Source organism: Bufo gargarizans, chromosome 8 (genome assembly GCF_014858855.1).
Source record: "Bufo gargarizans isolate SCDJY-AF-19 chromosome 8, ASM1485885v1, whole genome shotgun sequence".
NCBI classification, from domain to species: domain Eukaryota; kingdom Metazoa; phylum Chordata; class Amphibia; order Anura; family Bufonidae; genus Bufo; species Bufo gargarizans.
This window is the reverse complement of record NC_058087.1, coordinates 38279862-38298731: the sequence shown is the minus strand read 5'-3', so window position 1 is coordinate 38298731 and position 18870 is coordinate 38279862.

Here is an 18870-nt window from a genome sequence, read left to right as displayed (position 1 = left end):
GAAAAGATGGCTCCCGATTCAGGTTCCCAATTATAGGGCCCTGGGAAATGAAGTAGAATAAACACATCTTACACATGAACAGAGAGCGGGGTTGTGGTGTCTCTCTTCTTAGAGGAACAGTATCAGTGATACGAAACATAAACAAAGTCACCAGTACATACTAAATGGTAAAACACTGGGTAACACTGACATGGAAAAGGACCTAGGAATTTTAGTGAACAGCAAACAAAGCTGTAGAAACCAGTGTCAGGCAGCTGTTGCCAAGGCCAATAAGATAATGGGTTGCATCAAAATGGGCATAGATGCCCGAGATGAGAACATAGTCCTACCACTTTACAAATCATTAGTCAGACCACACATGGAGTACTGTGTACAGTTCTGGGCTCCTGTAAACAAGGCAGACATAGCAGAGCTGGAGAGGGTCCAGAGGAGGGCAACTAAAGTAATAACTGGAATGGGGCAACTACAGTACCCTGAAAGATTATGAAAATTAGGGTTATTCACTTTAGAAAAAAGACGACTGAGGGGAGATCTAATAACTATGTATAAATATGTCAGGGGTAAGTACAGAGATCTCTCCCATCATCTATTTATCCCCAGGACTGTGACTGTGACGAGGGGACATCTGCGTCTGGAGGAAAGAAGGTTTGTACACAAACATAGAAGAGGATTCTTTACAGTAAGAGCAGTGAGACTATGGAACTCTCTGCCTGAGGAGGTGGTGATGGTGAGTACAATAAAGGAATTCAAGAGGGGCCTGGATGTATTGACAGGGCCAGGGAACGGGTTCGTTCTCTGCTGGCCCTGTTCGAATTCAAAATATCGCGCCTGCGCCGTACCTTTCTTTAATCGGGGCAGGCGCACTGAGAGACGGCCTCTCTCCCGGCCGCTCCATCCTCAATGCTCCTGCGCCGGGTGTGGATGTGACGTCATCGGCGCAGGCGCATTGAGGATGGAGCGGCCGGGAGAGAGGCCGTCTCTCAGTGCGCCTGCCCCGATTAAAGAAAGGTACGGCGCAGGCGCGATATTTTGAATTCGAACAGGGCCAGCAGAGAACGAACCCGTTCCCTGGCCCTGTCAATCAAACGGCGGAGGGGGCGTCATGATGAGAGGAGGATGCGGCTGCTACCAGCAAGTAGCCGCCCTACTTGCTGGTAGCAAGGTAATTTACATATGATAAAACTTGATTTTTAACAATATCTACTGAACGAAAATTAATATTTAGCATATGTACAGGGAGCTTGCAGTGTAGGGATTAATATTAACGAAAAAAAAAAAAAGGGTTTAGTGGGCTGACAGAAGCCCTTTAAGGAAATGCCTGAGGCAGAAAGAGACCCCCAATCTGCCTTCTTCCCCTCTACACAGGGTAATTTTCTAGATACCTCTGAACTCCATACTACTTGCAGGTTACTATGTAAACAATTGGGAGAGGATAGAGATAAGACAGGGTTTGAAATGTTAATGCATAAGAGAACTGTCCCACCCAAATTGATCTCACTTTTGTACCACTCCCTGTTGACACCAAGGAATAAAGTGACTCCTCAATACATACAGACCTGGGCTATAGAACTGGGAATAGATTTTTCTGAAATAGACACCCTGCGTATGCATTCTCATTCCCATAGGTTTTCGAGATTTATACGGGTTTAGGCACACTCTTATAAAGTATTGACACAATGGTACAAAACTCCCAAACAGATGTACTTAAGAAGCCTACAAGAGTCTATCAAATGCTGGAGATGTTGGACGCGAAATTAATGACATATCACCCTGCCCTATTACCTTGACCCCAGAAGCTGTCCTTTTTTTTGGTTGCCCACGTCCTCTTGGCAACCTTCCAAAGTGAACTTAACTACCCACTTGATTCAGGCAGCAAGACCTTTAATCCCATTGAAATGGTTGAGTGGGGACCCACCCACCATGGAACAGTGGAGAGACAAAGTAGATCAGATGTTACGCTTAGAGGAGCTGGCGAGTTGGGAAGAGAGAAAACACGAAAAATTCCTAAAAATGTGGAGGACTTACAGGCTTAACAATCCCCTAGACCCTAATGCCTAGGGAATCATGAGCCCACATAAAGCAGGCAATACCCTGACAACTCGAGCACTGACAACAACTTGTGACTGCAGGTCACTCTGTCACGGTCCCTCCAATGACAGAGGTGAGACGATCGGAGAGACTGGCGGTACGTGAAGGTATCTGACAGTCTCTCTGTTTTTTCCTTTCAGTGTTGTGTTTTACTGCCCTTATTTAAAGATTACCTTGTGGATCTATGTAATGACAGCAGGTTGGTCCTATCACTTGACACATTCCTACCTCCTGGGCAGTGAGATATCCAGAACTAGAGTATGCTGGTTAGTAACTATGATTAACTGAGATTGTACACCATTAGTTTGGTTTACAAGGCCTAACACAACCCATATTTGGTTATCTAGGTGGTCAGTGGCTATCACTAACTTATTCCACATCTGCATTAACCCCTTAAGGACACAGCCATATTTCACCTTAAGGACCAGGCCATTTTCTGCAAATCTGACCAGTGTCACTTTAAGTGGTGATAACTTTAAAACAGTTTGACTTATCCAGGCCATTCTGAGATTGTTTTTTTCGTCACATATTTTACTTAATTACACTGGTAAAATTTGTAAAAAAAAAAAATATATTTAAAAATTTGTAAAAAAAAATGCTAATTTTTGGGGGATGTTACAAGTTTAGAAGCAAATCTTGAAATTTTTCTGAAATTTTCAAAAACCCACTTTTTAAGTCTGAAGTCACTTTGTGAGGCTTACATAATAGAAACCACCCAAAAATGACCCCATTCTAGAAACTACACCCTTCAAGGTATTAAAAACTGATTTTACAAACGTCGTTAACCCATTAGGTGTTCCACAAGAGTTAATGGCAAATGGTGATAACATTTCAGAATTTCGATTTTTTGGCAAATTTTCCATTTTAATCCATTTTTTCCAGTAACAATGCAAGGGTTAACAGCCAAACAAAATGCTATATTTATTGCCCCGATTCTGTAGTTTGCAGAAACACCCCATATGTGGTCGTAAACTGCTGTACGGGCACATGGCAAGGTGCAGAAGGAAAGGAATGCCATACGGTTTTGGAAGGCAGATTTTGCTGGACAGTTTTTTTTTATACAATGTCCCATGTCCCTGATGCACCCCTAGAGTAGAAACTCCCAAAAAGTAACCCCATTTTAGAAACTACGGGATAGGGTGGAAGTTTTGTTGGTACTAGAGTTGAGCGAACACCTGGATGTTCGGGTTCGAGAAGTTCGGCCGAACTTCCCGGAAATGTTCGGGTTCGGGATCCGAACCCGATCCGAACTTCGTCCCGAACCCGAACCCCATTGAAGTCAATGGGGACCCGAACTTTTCGGTACTAAAAAGGCTGTAAAACAGCCCAGGAAAGGGCTAGAGGGCTGCAAAAGGCAGCAACATGTAGGTAAATCCCCTGCAAACAAATGTGGATAGGGAAATGAATTCAAATAAAAATTAAATAAATAAAAATTAACCAAAATCAATTGGAGAGAGGTCCCATAGCAGAGAATCTGGCTTCACGTCACCCACCACTGGAACAGTCCATTCTCACATATTTAGGCCCCGGCACCCAGGCAGAGGAGAGAGGTCCCGTAACAGAGAATCTGTCTTCATGTCAGCAGAGAATCAGTCTGCATGTCATAGCAGAGAATCAGGCTTCACGTCAGCCACCACTGCAACAGTCCATTGTCATAAATTTAGGCCAAGCACCCAGGCAGAGGAGAGAGGTCCCGTAACAGACAATCTGGCTTCATGTCAGCAGAGAATCAGTCTTCATATCATAGCAGAGAATCAGGCTTCACGTCAGCCACCAATGCAACAGTCCATTGCCAGATATTTAGGCCCAGCACCCAGGCAGAGGAGAGAGGTCCCGTAACAGACAATCAGGCTTCATGTCAGCCACCAGTGCAACAGTCCATTGGCATATATTTAGGCCCAGCACCCAGGCAGAGGAGAGAGGTCCCGTAACAGAGAATCTGGCTTCATGTCAGCAGAGAATCAGTCTGCATGTCATAGCAGAGAATCAGGCTTCACGTCAGCCACCACTGCAACAGTCCATTTTCATAAATTTAGGCCAAGCACCCAGGCAGAGGAGAGAGGTCCCGTAACAGACAATCTGGCTTCATGTCAGCAGAGAATCAGTCTTCATATCATAGCAGAGAATCAGGCTTCACGTCACCCACCACTGTAAGAGTCCATTTTCATAAATTTAGGCCCAGCACCCAGGCAGAGGAGAGAGGTCCCGTAACAGACAATCTGGCTTCATGTCAGCAGAGAATCAGTCTTCATGTCATAGCAGAGAATCAGGCTTCACGTCAGCCACCAATGCAACAGTCCATTGTCAGATATTTAGGCCCAGCACCCAGGCAGAGGAGAGAGGTCCCGTAACAGACAATCAGGCTTCATGTCAGCCACCAGTGCAACAGTCCATTGGCATATATTTAGGCCCAGCACCCAGGCAGAGGAGAGAGGTCCCGTAACAGAGAATCTGGCTTCATGTCAGCAGAGAATCAGTCTGCATGTCATAGCAGAGAATCAGGCTTCATGTCAGCCACCACTGCAACAGTCCATTTTCATAAATTTAGGCCAAGCACCCAGGCAGAGGAGAGAGGTCCCGTAACAGACAATCTGGCTTCATGTCAGCAGAGAATCAGTCTTCATATCATAGCAGAGAATCAGGCTTCACGTCACCCACCACTGTAAGAGTCCATTTTCATAAATTTAGGCCCAGCACCCAGGCAGAGGAGAGAGGTCCCGTAACAGACAATCTGGCTTCATGTCAGCAGAGAATCAGTCTTCATGTCATAGCAGAGAATCAGGCTTCACGTCAGCCACCAATGCAACAGTCCATTGTCAGATATTTAGGCCCAGCACCCAGGCAGAGGAGAGAGGTCCCGTAACAGAGGATCTGGCTTCATGTCAGCAGAGAATTAGTCTGCATGTCATAGCAGAGAATCAGGCTTCACGTCACCCAACATTGGAACACTCCATTGGCATATATTTAGGCTCCGGCACCCAGACAGAGGAGAGGTTCATTCAAATTTGGGTAGCCTCGCAATATAATGGTAAAATGAAAATAAAAATAGGATTGAATGAGGAAGTGCCCTGGAGTACAATAATATATGGTTAAGGGGAGGTAGTTAATGTCTAATCTGGACAAGGGACGGACAGGTCCTATGGGATCCATGCCTGGTTCATTTTTATGAACGTCAGCTTGTCCACATTGGCTGTAGACAGGCGGCTGCGTTTGTCTGTAATGACACCCCCTGCCGTTCTGAATACACGTTCAGACAAAACGCTGGCCGCCGGGCAGGCCAGCACCTCAAAGGCATAAAAGGCTAGCTCTGGCCACGTGGACAATTTAGAGACCCAGTAGTTGAATGGGGCCGAACCATCAGTCAGTACGTGGAGGGGTGTGCACACGTACTGTTCCACCATGTTAGTGAAATGTTGCCTCCTGCTAACACGTTGCGTATCAGGTGGTGGTGCAGTTAGCTGTGGCGTGTTGACAAAACTTTTCCACATCTCTGCCATGCTAACCCTGCCCTCAGAGGAGCTGGCCGTGACACAGCTGCCTTGGCGACCTCTTGCTCCTCCTCTGCCTTGGCCTTGGGCTTCCACTTGTTCCCCTGTGACATTTGGGAATTCTCTCAGTATCTACCAACGCGCGCTTGTACTCGCGCATCTTCCTATCACGCTCCAGTGCAGGAAGTAAGGTGGGCACATTGTCTTTGTAGCGTGGATCCAGCAGGGTGGCAACCCAGTAGTCCGCACACGTTAAAATGTGGGCAACTCTGCTGTCGTTGCGCAGGCACTGCAGCATGTAGTCGCTCATGTGTGCCAGGCTGCCCAGGGGTAAGGACAAGCTGTCCTCTGTGGGAGGCGTATCGTCATCGTCCTGCCTTTCCCCCCAGCCACGCACCAGTGATGGACCCGAGCTGCGTTGGGTGCCACCCCGCTGTGACCATGCTTCATCCTCATCCTCCTCCACCTCCTCCTCATCCTCCAGTAGTGGGCCCTGGCTGGCCACATTTGTACCTGGCCTCTGCTGTTGCCAAAAACCTCCCTCTGAGTCACTTCGAAGAGACTGGCCTGAAAGTGCTAACAATGACCCCTCTTCCTCCTCCTCCTCCTCCTGGGCCACCTCCTCTTCCATCATCGCCCTAAGTGTTTTCTCAAGGAGACATAGAAGTGGTATTGTAACGCTGATAACGGCGTCATCGCCACTGGCCATGTTGGTGGAGTACTCGAAACAGCGCAACAGGGAACACAGGTCTCGCATGGAGGCCCAGTCATTGGTGGTGAAGTGGTGCTGTTCCGTAGTGCGACTGACCCGTGCGTGCTGCAGCTGAAACTCCACTATGGCCTGCTGCTGCTCGCACAGTCTGTCCAGCATGTGCAAGGTGGAGTTCCACCTGGTGGGCACGTCGCATATGAGGCGGTGAGCGGGAAGGCCGAAGTTACGCTGTAGCGCAGACAGCCGAGCAGCAGCAGGATGTGAACGCCGGAAGCGCGAACAGACGGCCCGCACTTTATGCAGCAGCTCTGACATGTCGGGGTAGTTGTGAATGAACTTCTGCACCACCAAATTCAGCACATGCGCCAAGCAAGGGATGTGCGTCAAACTGGCTAGTCCCAGAGCTGCAACGAGATTTCGCCCATTATCACACACCACCAGGCCGGGCTTGAGGCTCACCGGCAGCAACCACTCGTCGGTCTGTTGTTCTATACCCTGCCACAACTCCTGTGCGGTGTGCGGCCTGTCCCCCAAACATATGAGTTTCAGAATGGCCTGCTGACGTTTACCCCGGGCTGTGCTGAAGTTGGTGGTGAAGGTGTGTGGCTCACTAGATGAGCAGGTGGAAGAAGAGGAGGAGGAAGTCGAGTAGGAGGAGGTGGCAACAGCAGGCAAAGAATGTTGCCCTGTGATCCTTGGCGGCGGAAGGACGTGCGCCAAACAGCTCTCCGCCTGGGGCCCAGCTGCCACTACATTTACCCAGTGTGCAGTTAGGGAGATATAGCGTCCCTGGCCGTGCTTACTGGTCCACGTATCTGTGGTTAGGTGGACCTTGCTACAGATGGCGTTGCGCAGTGCACAATTGATTTTATCGGATACTTGGTTGTGCAGGGAAGGCACGGCTCTCTTGGAGAAGTAGTGCCGGCTGGGAACAACATACTGTGGGACAGCAAGCGACATGAGCTGTTTGAAGCTGTCTGTGTCCACCAGCCTAAATGACAGCATTTCATAGGCCAGTAGTTTAGAAATGTTGGCATTCAGGGCCAGGGATCGAGGGTGGCTAGGTGGGAATTTACGCTTTCTCTCAAATGTTTGTGAGATGGAGAGCTGAACGCTGCCGTGTGACATGGTTGAGATGCTTGGTGACGGAGGTGGTGGTTGTGTTGGTGGTACATCCCCTGTTTGCTGGGCGGCAGGTGCCAACGTTCCTCCAGAGGCGGAGGAAGAGGCCGAGGCGGCAGCAGCAGAAGAGGTAGCAGGGGGAGCCTGAGTGACTTCCTTGGTTTTAAGGTGTTTACTCCACTGCAGTTCATGCTTTGCATGCAGGTGCCTGGTCATGCAGGTTGTGCTCAGGTTCAGAACGTTAATGCCTCGCTTCAGGCTCTGATGGCACAGCGTGCAAACCACTCGGGTCTTGTCGTCAGCACATTGTTTGAAGAAGTGCCATGCCAGGGAACTCCTTGAAGCTGCCTTTGGGGTGCTCGGTCCCAGATGGCGGCGGTCAGTAGCAGGCGGAGTCTCTTGGCGGCGGGTGTTCTGCTTTTGCCCACTGCTCCCTCTTTTGCTACGCTGTTGGCTCGGTCTCACCACTGCCTCTTCCTCCGAACTGTGAAAGTCAGTGGCACGACCTTCATTCCATGTGGGGTCTAGGACCTCATCGTCCCCTGCATCGTCTTCCACCCAGTCTTGATCCCTGACCTCCTGTTCAGTCTGCACACTGCAGAAAGACGCAGCAGTTGGCACCTGTGTTTCGTCATCATCAGAGACATGCTGAGGTGGTATTCCCATGTCCTCATCATCAGGAAACATAAGTGGTTGTGCGTCAGTGCATTCTATGTCTTCCACCGCTGGGGAAGGGCTGGGTGGATGCCCTTGGGAAACCCTGCCAGCAGAGTCTTCAAACAGCATAAGAGACTGCTGCATAACTTGAGGCTGAGACAGTTTCCCTGGTATGCATGGGGGTGATGTGACAGACTGATGGGGTTGGTTTTCAGGCGCCATCTGTGCGCTTTCTGCAGAAGACTGGGTGGGAGATAATGTGAACGTGCTGGATCCACTGTCGGACAGCCAATTGACTAATGCCTGTACCTGCTCAGGCCTTACCATCCTTAGAACGGCATTGGGCCCCACCATATATCGCTGTAAATTCTGGCGGCTACTGGGACCTGAGGTAGTTGGTACACTAGGACGTGTGGATGTGGCAGAACGGCCACGTCCTCTCCCAGCACCAGAGGGTCCACTAACACCACCACGACCATGTCCACGTCCGCGTCCCTTACTAGATGTTTTCCTCATTGTTATCGTTCACCACAACAACAAAAATATTATTTGGCCCAATGTATTGTATTCAAATTCAGCTGAATATAAATTTGAGGCCTAGTATTTAGGCGCTGGGTGACCGGTATAGATTTACTGACAGAATTAGACTTGGAAATGCACAGTAGCGTGTGTGTGAAGTTATTCTGAATGACCCTATGTGCACCTTGAATATTATATACCCTTTTAGGGATAGATTTCAAATAGCTCTGATATAGCAGAAACCACTAAATTATGAAATTGCTAAATTGGGAATTGTATTTCAACCCAGAACAAAAAATGTGCTTTAACGGACACTAAATAACTTGCCCAGCCACAACAGTACAGCGGTAACGACAGATTTAGCGGGATATAAATTTGAGGCCTAGTATTTAGGCGCTGGGTGACCGGTATGGATTTACTGACAGAATTAGACTTGGAAATGCACAGTAGCGTGTGTGTGAAGTTATTCTGAATGACCCAATGTGCACCATGAATATTATATACCCTTTTAGGGATAGATTTCAAATAGCTCTGATATAGCAGAAACCACTAAATTATGAAATTGCTAAATTGGGAATTGTATTTCAACCCAGAACAAAAAATGTGCTTTGACGGACACTAAATAACTTGCCCAGCCAGAACAGTACAGCGGTAACGACAGATTTAGCGGGATATAAATTTAGGCGCTGGGTGACCGGTATGGATTTACTGACAGAATTAGACTGGGATATGGCCAAAAAATAACCACACTATTGCTGGTTAAATGCACTTGGTGTGACAGCTTGACCAACCACACTACTGAGGGTTAAATGCACTTGGTGACAGGCACAGCTTGCCCCTGATGTAGTATATGGCCAAAAAATGAACAGACTATTGCTGGTTAAATGCACTTGGTGTGACAGCTTGACCAACCACACTACTGAGGGTTAAATGCACTTGGTGACGGGCGCAGCTTGCCCCTGATGTAGTATATGGCCAAAAAATAAACAGACTATTGCTGGTTAAATGCACTTGGTGTGACAGCTTGACCAACCACACTACTGAGGGTTAAATGCACTTGGTGACAGGCGCAGCTTGCCCCTGATGTAGTATATGGCCAAAAAATAAACAGACTATTGCTGGTTAAATGCACTTGGTGTGACAGCTTCACCCTGATGTAGGCTTTAGCCAAAAAACAACCACACCATTGAGGGTTAAATGCACTTGGTGACGGGCGCAGCTTGCCCCTGATGTAGTATATGGCCAAAAAATAAACAGACTATTGCTGGTTAAATGCACTTGGTGTGACAGCTTCACCCTGATGTAGGCTTTAGCCAAAAAACAACCACACCATTGAGGGTTAAATGCACTTGGTGACAGGCACAGCTTGCCCCTGATGTAGTATATGCCAAAAAATAAACAGACTATTGCTGGTTAAATGCACTTGGTGTGACAGCTTCACCCTGATGTAGGCTTTAGCCAAAAAACAACCACACCATTGAGGGTTAAATGCACTTTGTCGCAGCTTGTGCTGGCGCACCACAAGACACAAAATGGCCGCCGATCACCCCAGAAAAAAAGTGACTGACAAACGGTCTGGGCAGCCTAAAAACAGTGAGCAATTGAGTATCAGCAACTCAATGACCCACAGCTGCAGATCGATCAATAATCAAGTCCTTTGGAGGAGTTAATCTGCCTAATCTCGCCCTACTGTCGCAGCCGCAACCTCTCCCTACGCTAATCAGAGCAGAGTGACGGGCGGCGCTATGTGACTCCAGCTTAAATAGAGGCTGGGTCACATGGTGCTCTGGCCAATCACAGCCATGCCAATAGTAGGCATGGCTGTGACGGCCTCTTGGGGCAAGTAGTATGACGCTTGTTTATTGGCTGCTTTGCAGCCTTTCAAAAAGCGCCAAGAAAGCGTCAAAAAGCGCCAAGAAAGCGACGAACACCGAACCCGGACTTTTACGAAAATGTCCGGGTTTGGGTCCGTGTCACGGACACCCCAAAATTCGGTACACTTTTTGTGAGGCAAGGTAACAAGAAAATAGCTGTTTTGGCACCGTTTTTTATTTTTTGTTATTTTCAACATTCATCTGACAGGTTATATTTTTAAAGAGCAGGTTGTCACGGATGCGGCGATACCTAATATGTATACTATTTTTTTTATTTCTGTAAGTTTTACACAATGATTTCATTTTTGAAACAAAAAGAATCATGTTTTAGTGTCTCCATAGTCTGAGAGCCATAGTGTTTTCAGTTTTTGGGCAAATATCTTGGGTAGGGTATGATTTTTGCGGGATGAGATGACGGTTTGAGAGGCACTATTTTGGGGTGCGTTTGACTTTTTGATCGCTTGCTATTACACTTTTTTACGGTATTCACCTAAGGGGTTAGGTCATGTGATATTTTTATAGAGCAGGTTATTACGGACGTGGCGATAACTAATATGTATACTTTTTTATGTAAGCTTTACACAATTATTTAATTTTTTTAAACAAAAACAAAAAAATCATGTTTTAGTGTCTCCATATTCTGAGAGACATAGTTTTTCAGTTTTTGGGCGATTATCTTAGGTAGGGTTTTACTTTTTGTGGGATGAGGTGACGGTTTGATTGGTACTATTTTGGCGTACATACGACTTTTTTGATCACTTTTATTACTTTTTTGGGGAAGTAAGGTGGGCAAAATTTCAATTTCATCATAGTTTATTTTTTTATGGCGTTCACCGTGCGGGTAAAGTAACATGACCGTTTTATAGATCAGGTCGTTACGGACGCAGTGATATCAAACATGTGTAGGGAATTATTATTTTTTTTCATTTTTAATCAGTGATGTGTTTTTTGATTTTTTTCACTTTTTTTTTTACCCAGACCCACTTGGTTCTTGAAGATCCAGTGGGTCTGATGTCTGTATAATACAGTACAGTACACTATATAGCGTACTGTATTTTTACTTTACAAAGTCTGATTAGACTTCTGCCTTTAGCAGAAGTCTAATCAGCACCATGGACAGCCTCTGATCAGTACCATGGACAATCTGCAATTGTCATAGAAATCTGGATTGTATGGAGAAGAGAAGGAAAGAGAACAATCAGATATGTCGCCTTTGAGTCTAAATGTATTCATTTATATGGTCTTCAGAGCACCTGTAAATAGCTGCTTTCTTCTACTATGACCTCCGTATGGTGGTCTCATTCAATACCTTCCCATAGTTCCTATCTGCCTTTTGTTTTCATGAATTTCCCCATAAATGATACTAGAAAGATAGTAGCTAACCCTGCTTCTGCTCCCAGCTCTACCTCCACTGCTAGCTCTGTCTACGCTGCCTCACACTGCCACCCTACAGCCCTTACACTTTTTGGGGGACTACAACCTTTAAAAGGGTTTTTCGGATCTCACTATATAAAATAATAGAAAAAGGTTTGCTGACCTGTTTGAACCCTTCCCCATTCCAGTGCCACCGCTCCAAAGCTCCTAGTGGTCCTTGTTTCCAGAGCTGCAGCAATGACAACTCTGACTACCCCATATGAATGTTGCAGACGTCACTTGCTTTATCGGTCATGTTAGCTAGCTGCAGAACCAGTCCCTCTGCATCGAGGACGTGCATGACTATCCAACGTGACCACTGAAGCCAACAATTGGCTGCAGCGATCACATGGGATAGCCAGGGAGATCATCACTGCTGCGCTCAAAACAAGGACGATAGAGAGCCAATGGCATGCCTTCCATGGAAGCAGACTATATGACTGCTATGGAATGGAGGGAGGGCCAAGCACAAAGCTCCTTCTTCTGCACCTGACATGAAAACTCAGCATTTTCATCAAGCCACCAAGAGGGGAAGCTCAGTGTAAAGAGATTTTACAGCTTTGAAATCAGTCAATGGTAACTGTATCAATTCCTATGCACTGAACTCCCCCTTCAAACAGACAGTTTTATGATATATTGAGGGAAGCTACAGATATCACGTTTTCCTACACAGAAGTTGGATAAAGTGGCTGAGGGTGATATTTTTATCATTTTTTTAAAATACATTTTTACTTCTATATTCTTTTGCCCGAAACTTGATGGGGCAGAGAGGGGCCCATATTAGGTTTTGCTATGGGACCCCGTGAGATCCCTATATGCCCTGATAGGACGAACAGGCAAGGCAGGGACAAACATAGAGGTGCATAAGGTTTCTTTGGTCATTTTATAAAAGTCCCTGCCTGCACCTCAATTTTGGTGGTCTCAAAAAACCCATTTGATGAACATTAAAAACTAAAACTGAACATACATGATTACTGTATGGATGGAAGGCGGGTACTATGTAGCCCAGTCCAACACCATACCTCCCAACCATCCCGGATCTGGCGGGACAGTCCTGGATTTCAGGGGCTATCCCACTGTCCAGGTACAGGGAGCAATGTCCCGCTTTCTGGCAGCTGTCCATGCGTCCATAGGAAGCAGAGACAGATTCTTGTATTATAATGAAGTAGAGAGCCGACATCGTCTCCCTGCTTCATCATTCTTTCCCCCTGCCGGCTCTCCACACCTCTTACCTGTGCGGGGCTGGTCGGCAGACTCGGCTCCGCCTCCTGCACAGACCAGAGCAGCCGGTGTCCTGCTGCTGCTGCTAAGAACAAGGTAAGTATGTGGTGTTTATTTTTTTTCTGTAAGGGGCACATAACTGGACATATTACTGGGGGCACAGCTGGGCATATTACGGGGGCACAGCTGGACATACTACTGGGGGCACAGCTGTACATATTACTTGGGGCACAGCTAGAACATACTACTGGGGGCACAGCTGTACATACAGGGAGTGCAGAATTATTAGGCAAATGAGTATTTTGACCACATCATCCTCTTTATGCATGTTGTCTTACTCCAAGCTGTATAGGCTCGAAAGCCTACTACCAATTAAGCATATTAGGTGATGTGCATCTCTGTAATGAGAAGGGGTGTGGTCTAATGACATCAACACCCTATATCAGGTGTGCATAATTATTAGGCAACTTCCTTTCCTTTGGCAAAATGGGTCAAAAGAAGGACTTGACAGGCTCAGAAAAGTCAAAAATAGTGAGATATCTTGCAGAGGGATGCAGCACTCTTAAAATTGCAAAGCTTCTGAAGCGTGATCATCGAACAATCAAGCGTTTCATTCAAAATAGTCAACAGGGTCGCAAGAAGCGTGTGGAAAAACCAAGGCGCAAAATAGCTGCCCATGAACTGAGAAAAGTCAAGCGTGCAGCTGCCAAGATGCCACTTGCCACCAGTTTGGCCATATTTCAGAGCTGCAACATCATTGGAGTGCCCAAAAGCACAAGGTGTGCAATACTCAGAGACATGGCCAAGGTAAGAAAGGCTGAAAGACGACCACCACTGAACAAGACACACAAGCTGAAACGTCAAGACTGGGCCAAGAAATATCTCAAGACTGATTTTTCTAAGGTTTTATGGACTGATGAAATGAGAGTGAGTCTTGATGGGCCAGATGGATGGGCCCGTGGCTGGATTGGTAAAGGGCAGAAAGCTCCAGTCCGACTCAGACGCCAGCAAGGTGGAGGTGGAGTACTGGTTTGGGCTGGTATCATCAAAGATGAGCTTGTGGGGCCTTTTCGGGTTGAGGATGGAGTCAAGCTCAACTCCCAGTCCTACTGCCAGTTTCTGGAAGACACCTTCTTCAAGCAGTGGTACAGGAAGAAGTCTGCATCCTTCAAGAAAAACATGATTTTCATGCAGGACAATGCTCCATCACACGCGTCCAAGTACTCCACAGCGTGGCTGGCAAGAAAGGGTATAAAAGAAGAAAATCTAATGACATGGCCTCCTTGTTCACCTGATCTGAACCCCATTGAGAACCTGTGGTCCATCATCAAATGTGAGATTTACAAGGAGGGAAAACAGTACACCTCTCTGAACAGTGTCTGGGAGGCTGTGGTTGCTGCTGCACGCAATGTTGATGGTGAACAGATCAAAACACTGACAGAATCCATGGGTGGCAGGCTTTTGAGTGTCCTTGCAAAGAAAGGTGGCTATATTGGTCACTGATTTGTTTTTGTTTTGTTTTTGAATGTCAGAAATGTATATTTGTGAATGTTGAGATGTTATATTGGTTTCACTGGTAAAAATAAATAATTGAAATGGGTATATATTTGTTTTTTGTTAAGTTGCCTAATAATTATGCACAGTAATAGTCACCTGGACACACAGATATCCCCCTAAAATAGCTAAAACTAAAAACAAACTAAAAACTACTTCCAAAAATATTCAGCTTTGATATTAATGAGTTTTTTGGGTTCATTGAGAACATGGTTGTTGTTCAATAATAAAATTAATCCTCAAAAATACAACTTGCCTAATAATTCTGCACTCCCTGTATTACTGGGGGCACAGCTGTACATATTACTGGGGGTACAGCTAGAACATACTACTGGGGGCACAGCTGTACATATTACTGGGGGCACAGCTAGAACATACTACTGGGGGCACAGCTGTACATATTACTGGGGGCACAGCTGTACATATTACTGGGGGCACAGCTGGACATTACTGGGGGGCACATAACTCTGCATATTACTGGGGGCACAACTTTACATATTACTGGGACCAGATGTGCATATTACTGGGGGCACCGCTGTACATATTACTGGGGGCACCGCTGTACATATTGCTGGGGGCACAGCTGGGCATATTGCTGGAGGCATATAACTGGACATATTGCTGGGGCACAGCTGGGCATATTGCTGGGGGCACAGCTGGGCATATTGCTGGGGGCATATAACTGGACATCCAGTATCCCATCCAGTCATTGGGAATTGTTGAAGACTATCTATTGATGGACTATTGAAGGAGATGCTTTTTGGGAATAAGTTTTAGTATTATTATTGCTGCTCAATTAATTGTAATATACATTTTTCGGATATCCATTCACTGTTATATTCATATATATTTATTAATAAACCCTATATTTACTAATAAACCTTACTGGTCTCAATACTACAGAGAGTGCCCCACCACTACTATTTTTTTATTTTTGTCGGATTGGGTGTTATCTGTTAGTGGGTGCACCTCCAATTGATTCCTTGTCATCCTTGTGCAACATATTTTAATATTTATATAACTGGACATATTGCTGGGGGCACAGCTGGGCATATTACTGGGGGCAGAGCTGTACATATTACTGGGGGCAGAGCTGAACATATTACTGGGGGTACAGCTGTACATATTACTGGGGGCACAGCTGTACCTATTACTGGGGGCACATAACTGGACCTATTACTGGGGGTACAGCTGTACATATTACTGGGGGCACAGCTGTACCTATTACTGGGGGCACATAACTGGACCTATTACTGGGGGCACAGCTAGGCATATTACTGGGGGCACAGCTGGGCATATTACTGGGGGCACAGCTGGACATATTACTGGGGGCACAGCTGGACATATTACTGGGGACACATAACAGTGTATATTACTGGGGACACATAACAGGGCATATTACTGGGGACACATCTGGGCATATTACTGGGAGCACATAACAGGGCATATTACTGTGGGAACAGCTGGGCATAATTCTATGAGGCGCACAATGTGGGCAAACATACTGTTCGGTGGCATGAAGGGGGAATAATTACTATGTAGGGGCATTAAGAGGACTGGCATACCTCCCAAGTGTCCCTCTTTTTGATCCAAGTCCCTCTGTTTCTCTTTGATCCTTAAATGTCTCTCTTTTTGACCTGGTGAATTAATGCATAAATGTGCATTAATAAATTTACTAAATTGCTCCTTACTAAACTATCTTTATGGTTTCTACCTGTATATTAGACCATAACTTCATTATTTGGTGCAATTTGGACCTTAAAATATCTATAATCTGATGATAATCTGATGATTTATGTGCTAATATTTATATGGACATTGAAGCGCAAGAAAAAAAAATGCTGCAGGGGCTCCAGTAATTATGCTTTGGGCGGAGTTAGAGCAGTGGCCTAGTATAAAAAAAAATTGCTGTGATCCGCGCCGCACATATTGTCCCTCCTTGAAATTTTCAAAAGTTGGGAGGTATGGTCTGTTGGGATTAGGTGCATAGTTATGTTTTGGGCGGAGTTAGAGGCATGGCCTAGTGCAGAAAAAAATAGGATTTTTGTACTCACTGTAAAATCTGTTTCTCGTTCAATTCATTGGGAACACAGCACCATGGGTATATGCCCAGCTACCACTAGGAGGCGACACTAGATATCAAAAAGGTTGGCTCCGCCCAGGTGAGCTATTCCCTCTTAAACAGACACTAGGCTAATCAGTTTGTACCAATAGCAGTAGGAGAGAAAGAAAAAAGCAAAGAACCAACATGTCGTGGACCAGGGAAGAAAGAAGAGTAGCAGCCTGGTGACAGAAAGAGAATGAAAACAAAGGGTTGGTATCTGTGTCGTGCAATGAATTGAATGAGAAATGGATTTTACAAAAATCCAATTTTATCGTTAATGTCATTGGGGGACACAGCACCATGGGACGTCCCAAAGCAGTCCCCGAGGGTGGGAAGGAAATCTCATGCAAAAAGTTGGGCGCACAGGTGCAGGAGAACCATGTGATCCAACAGGACCAGGAGAGGCCATAGCATGAAATGGTAGATAGAAAACTAAGGAAGTGAGCCAAGAGGCTCCAGTAAGAGTCCAAAGAAAACAATTATGGGAGACCGCCAGGATCCCAAGGACAGGTGCCTGGGAAAAAAGGCCATATGCAATAAGGGAACAAGGGGAAACACCCAGCTCCACCCAAGGTGAGAAAAATAAGAAGCTAGAGAATAGGGAGCAGGGCTAGATGTCCTGCGCAAGAACAAAGAGTTGAACAAGTGCGCACTAGAGAGCCTGAGGAAGGATCTGGAAGAGCCAGGGCTCCCCCTGAAGAAACAGGAGAGCAGCACAACCGGAAGGCGTCTGTTGGTAATGACCTAGCACTCTGCATATAGAAGGATGCTCCAGGAGGAGGATCTATAAGAGGACAGACCCAACAAGAAAAATTAGACTATGAGGGGACCAGGCAGGAGAGAAATTGCCTGAGAAAAGGACAGGAGCAGTCCTGAACCAAGGAAAAAACTTTCTGGCGACAAGCTAAAGTAAGACCCTGTGGACCACACCTCCATAAAAGGAAGGCGATTCCATAAGGTCTGGAAGCAAAGGAACCTGACCAGTAAGAGGACCCAGCAAGGAAAAAACTCAAAATTGTCTCAGACCAAAAACATGGCTTGTCCGTGGCAAACACCATGTGAAGGCCAGTGGAAGCACTGGAGGCTGAACAATTGAGAGAAAGAATAGCAAAGGCTCACCATGGGAAGGGAGCAAGCCTGCTTCCACTGCAAGGCAGGTGGGAATAGAGAAACACCCTAGGAGAAGGTGGAAACCCCATCATGCCAGAGAAAGCAGCCAACCTTTGGGGGAGGAGGGGGTCCTCTGTAATGGCCAGGAGAAGGGAACGTAAAGACATGCGTCCCATACAAAGGATGCGAGAATCGAGCCTCAGAAAAACTGGAACAAAACATCACTGTGAAATATAAGACCAGAGAATCTCTGGACCATGAAGTCTCAGGAAAAAAGGAACCAGTCGCAGGCCCTGGTGATACAAGTGGAGACACACTCGTCTGAAAGATATTGGAGTAGAAGAGAAAGGACTCCAAACAGCCTAAGGAGGAACAGTTCGCAAATCGAGGGAAAGCTCCATGCCAGAAGTGGCCAAAACAAATGTAAATTGGAAACAGGAGCAACAACTTCGAGGTACCAGGACCTGAACCTGTGAAACAAGCCTATGGGGACGCAGGAGGGAAAAGAACCAAACCGGGCCTAAATAAGCAGCTGTCATACAGAACATGTGCTGTCAGAGATGCCATGAGTAGCTTCCCCAGAGGGAACCGGCCAGTGAAGGTCAAGGTAGCTAGATGGTCTAAGAACCATTCGGGCAGGGACTCCAAGCAGGATTACCCAGTCAGAGGCTCAAGTAGGGTCCACAGAACTAGACCACACGAGGACAATAATAGCCAGATTATCAAAGGGAAAATGAAATGTAGCAACCATAGGGAAAAATATATCAGCCCTGGTTAACCAACCTTGATATAGCTTGGGTTGGACAGCACTCCTCTGGTGTCCTTTGGTACGGTGCTCAATGGTACTTGAGGTAATATAGTAAAAGGAAACCACGGCACTCGTTTCAGTAGTTTTGAGAATTTATATTTCCATATTTTCATTTCATTTCATGTCATCATTTATCATTTCATTTAAATCAGCATCCAGGAATGAGATATGCACAGACTGGCCAACGTTTCGGTCCTAAT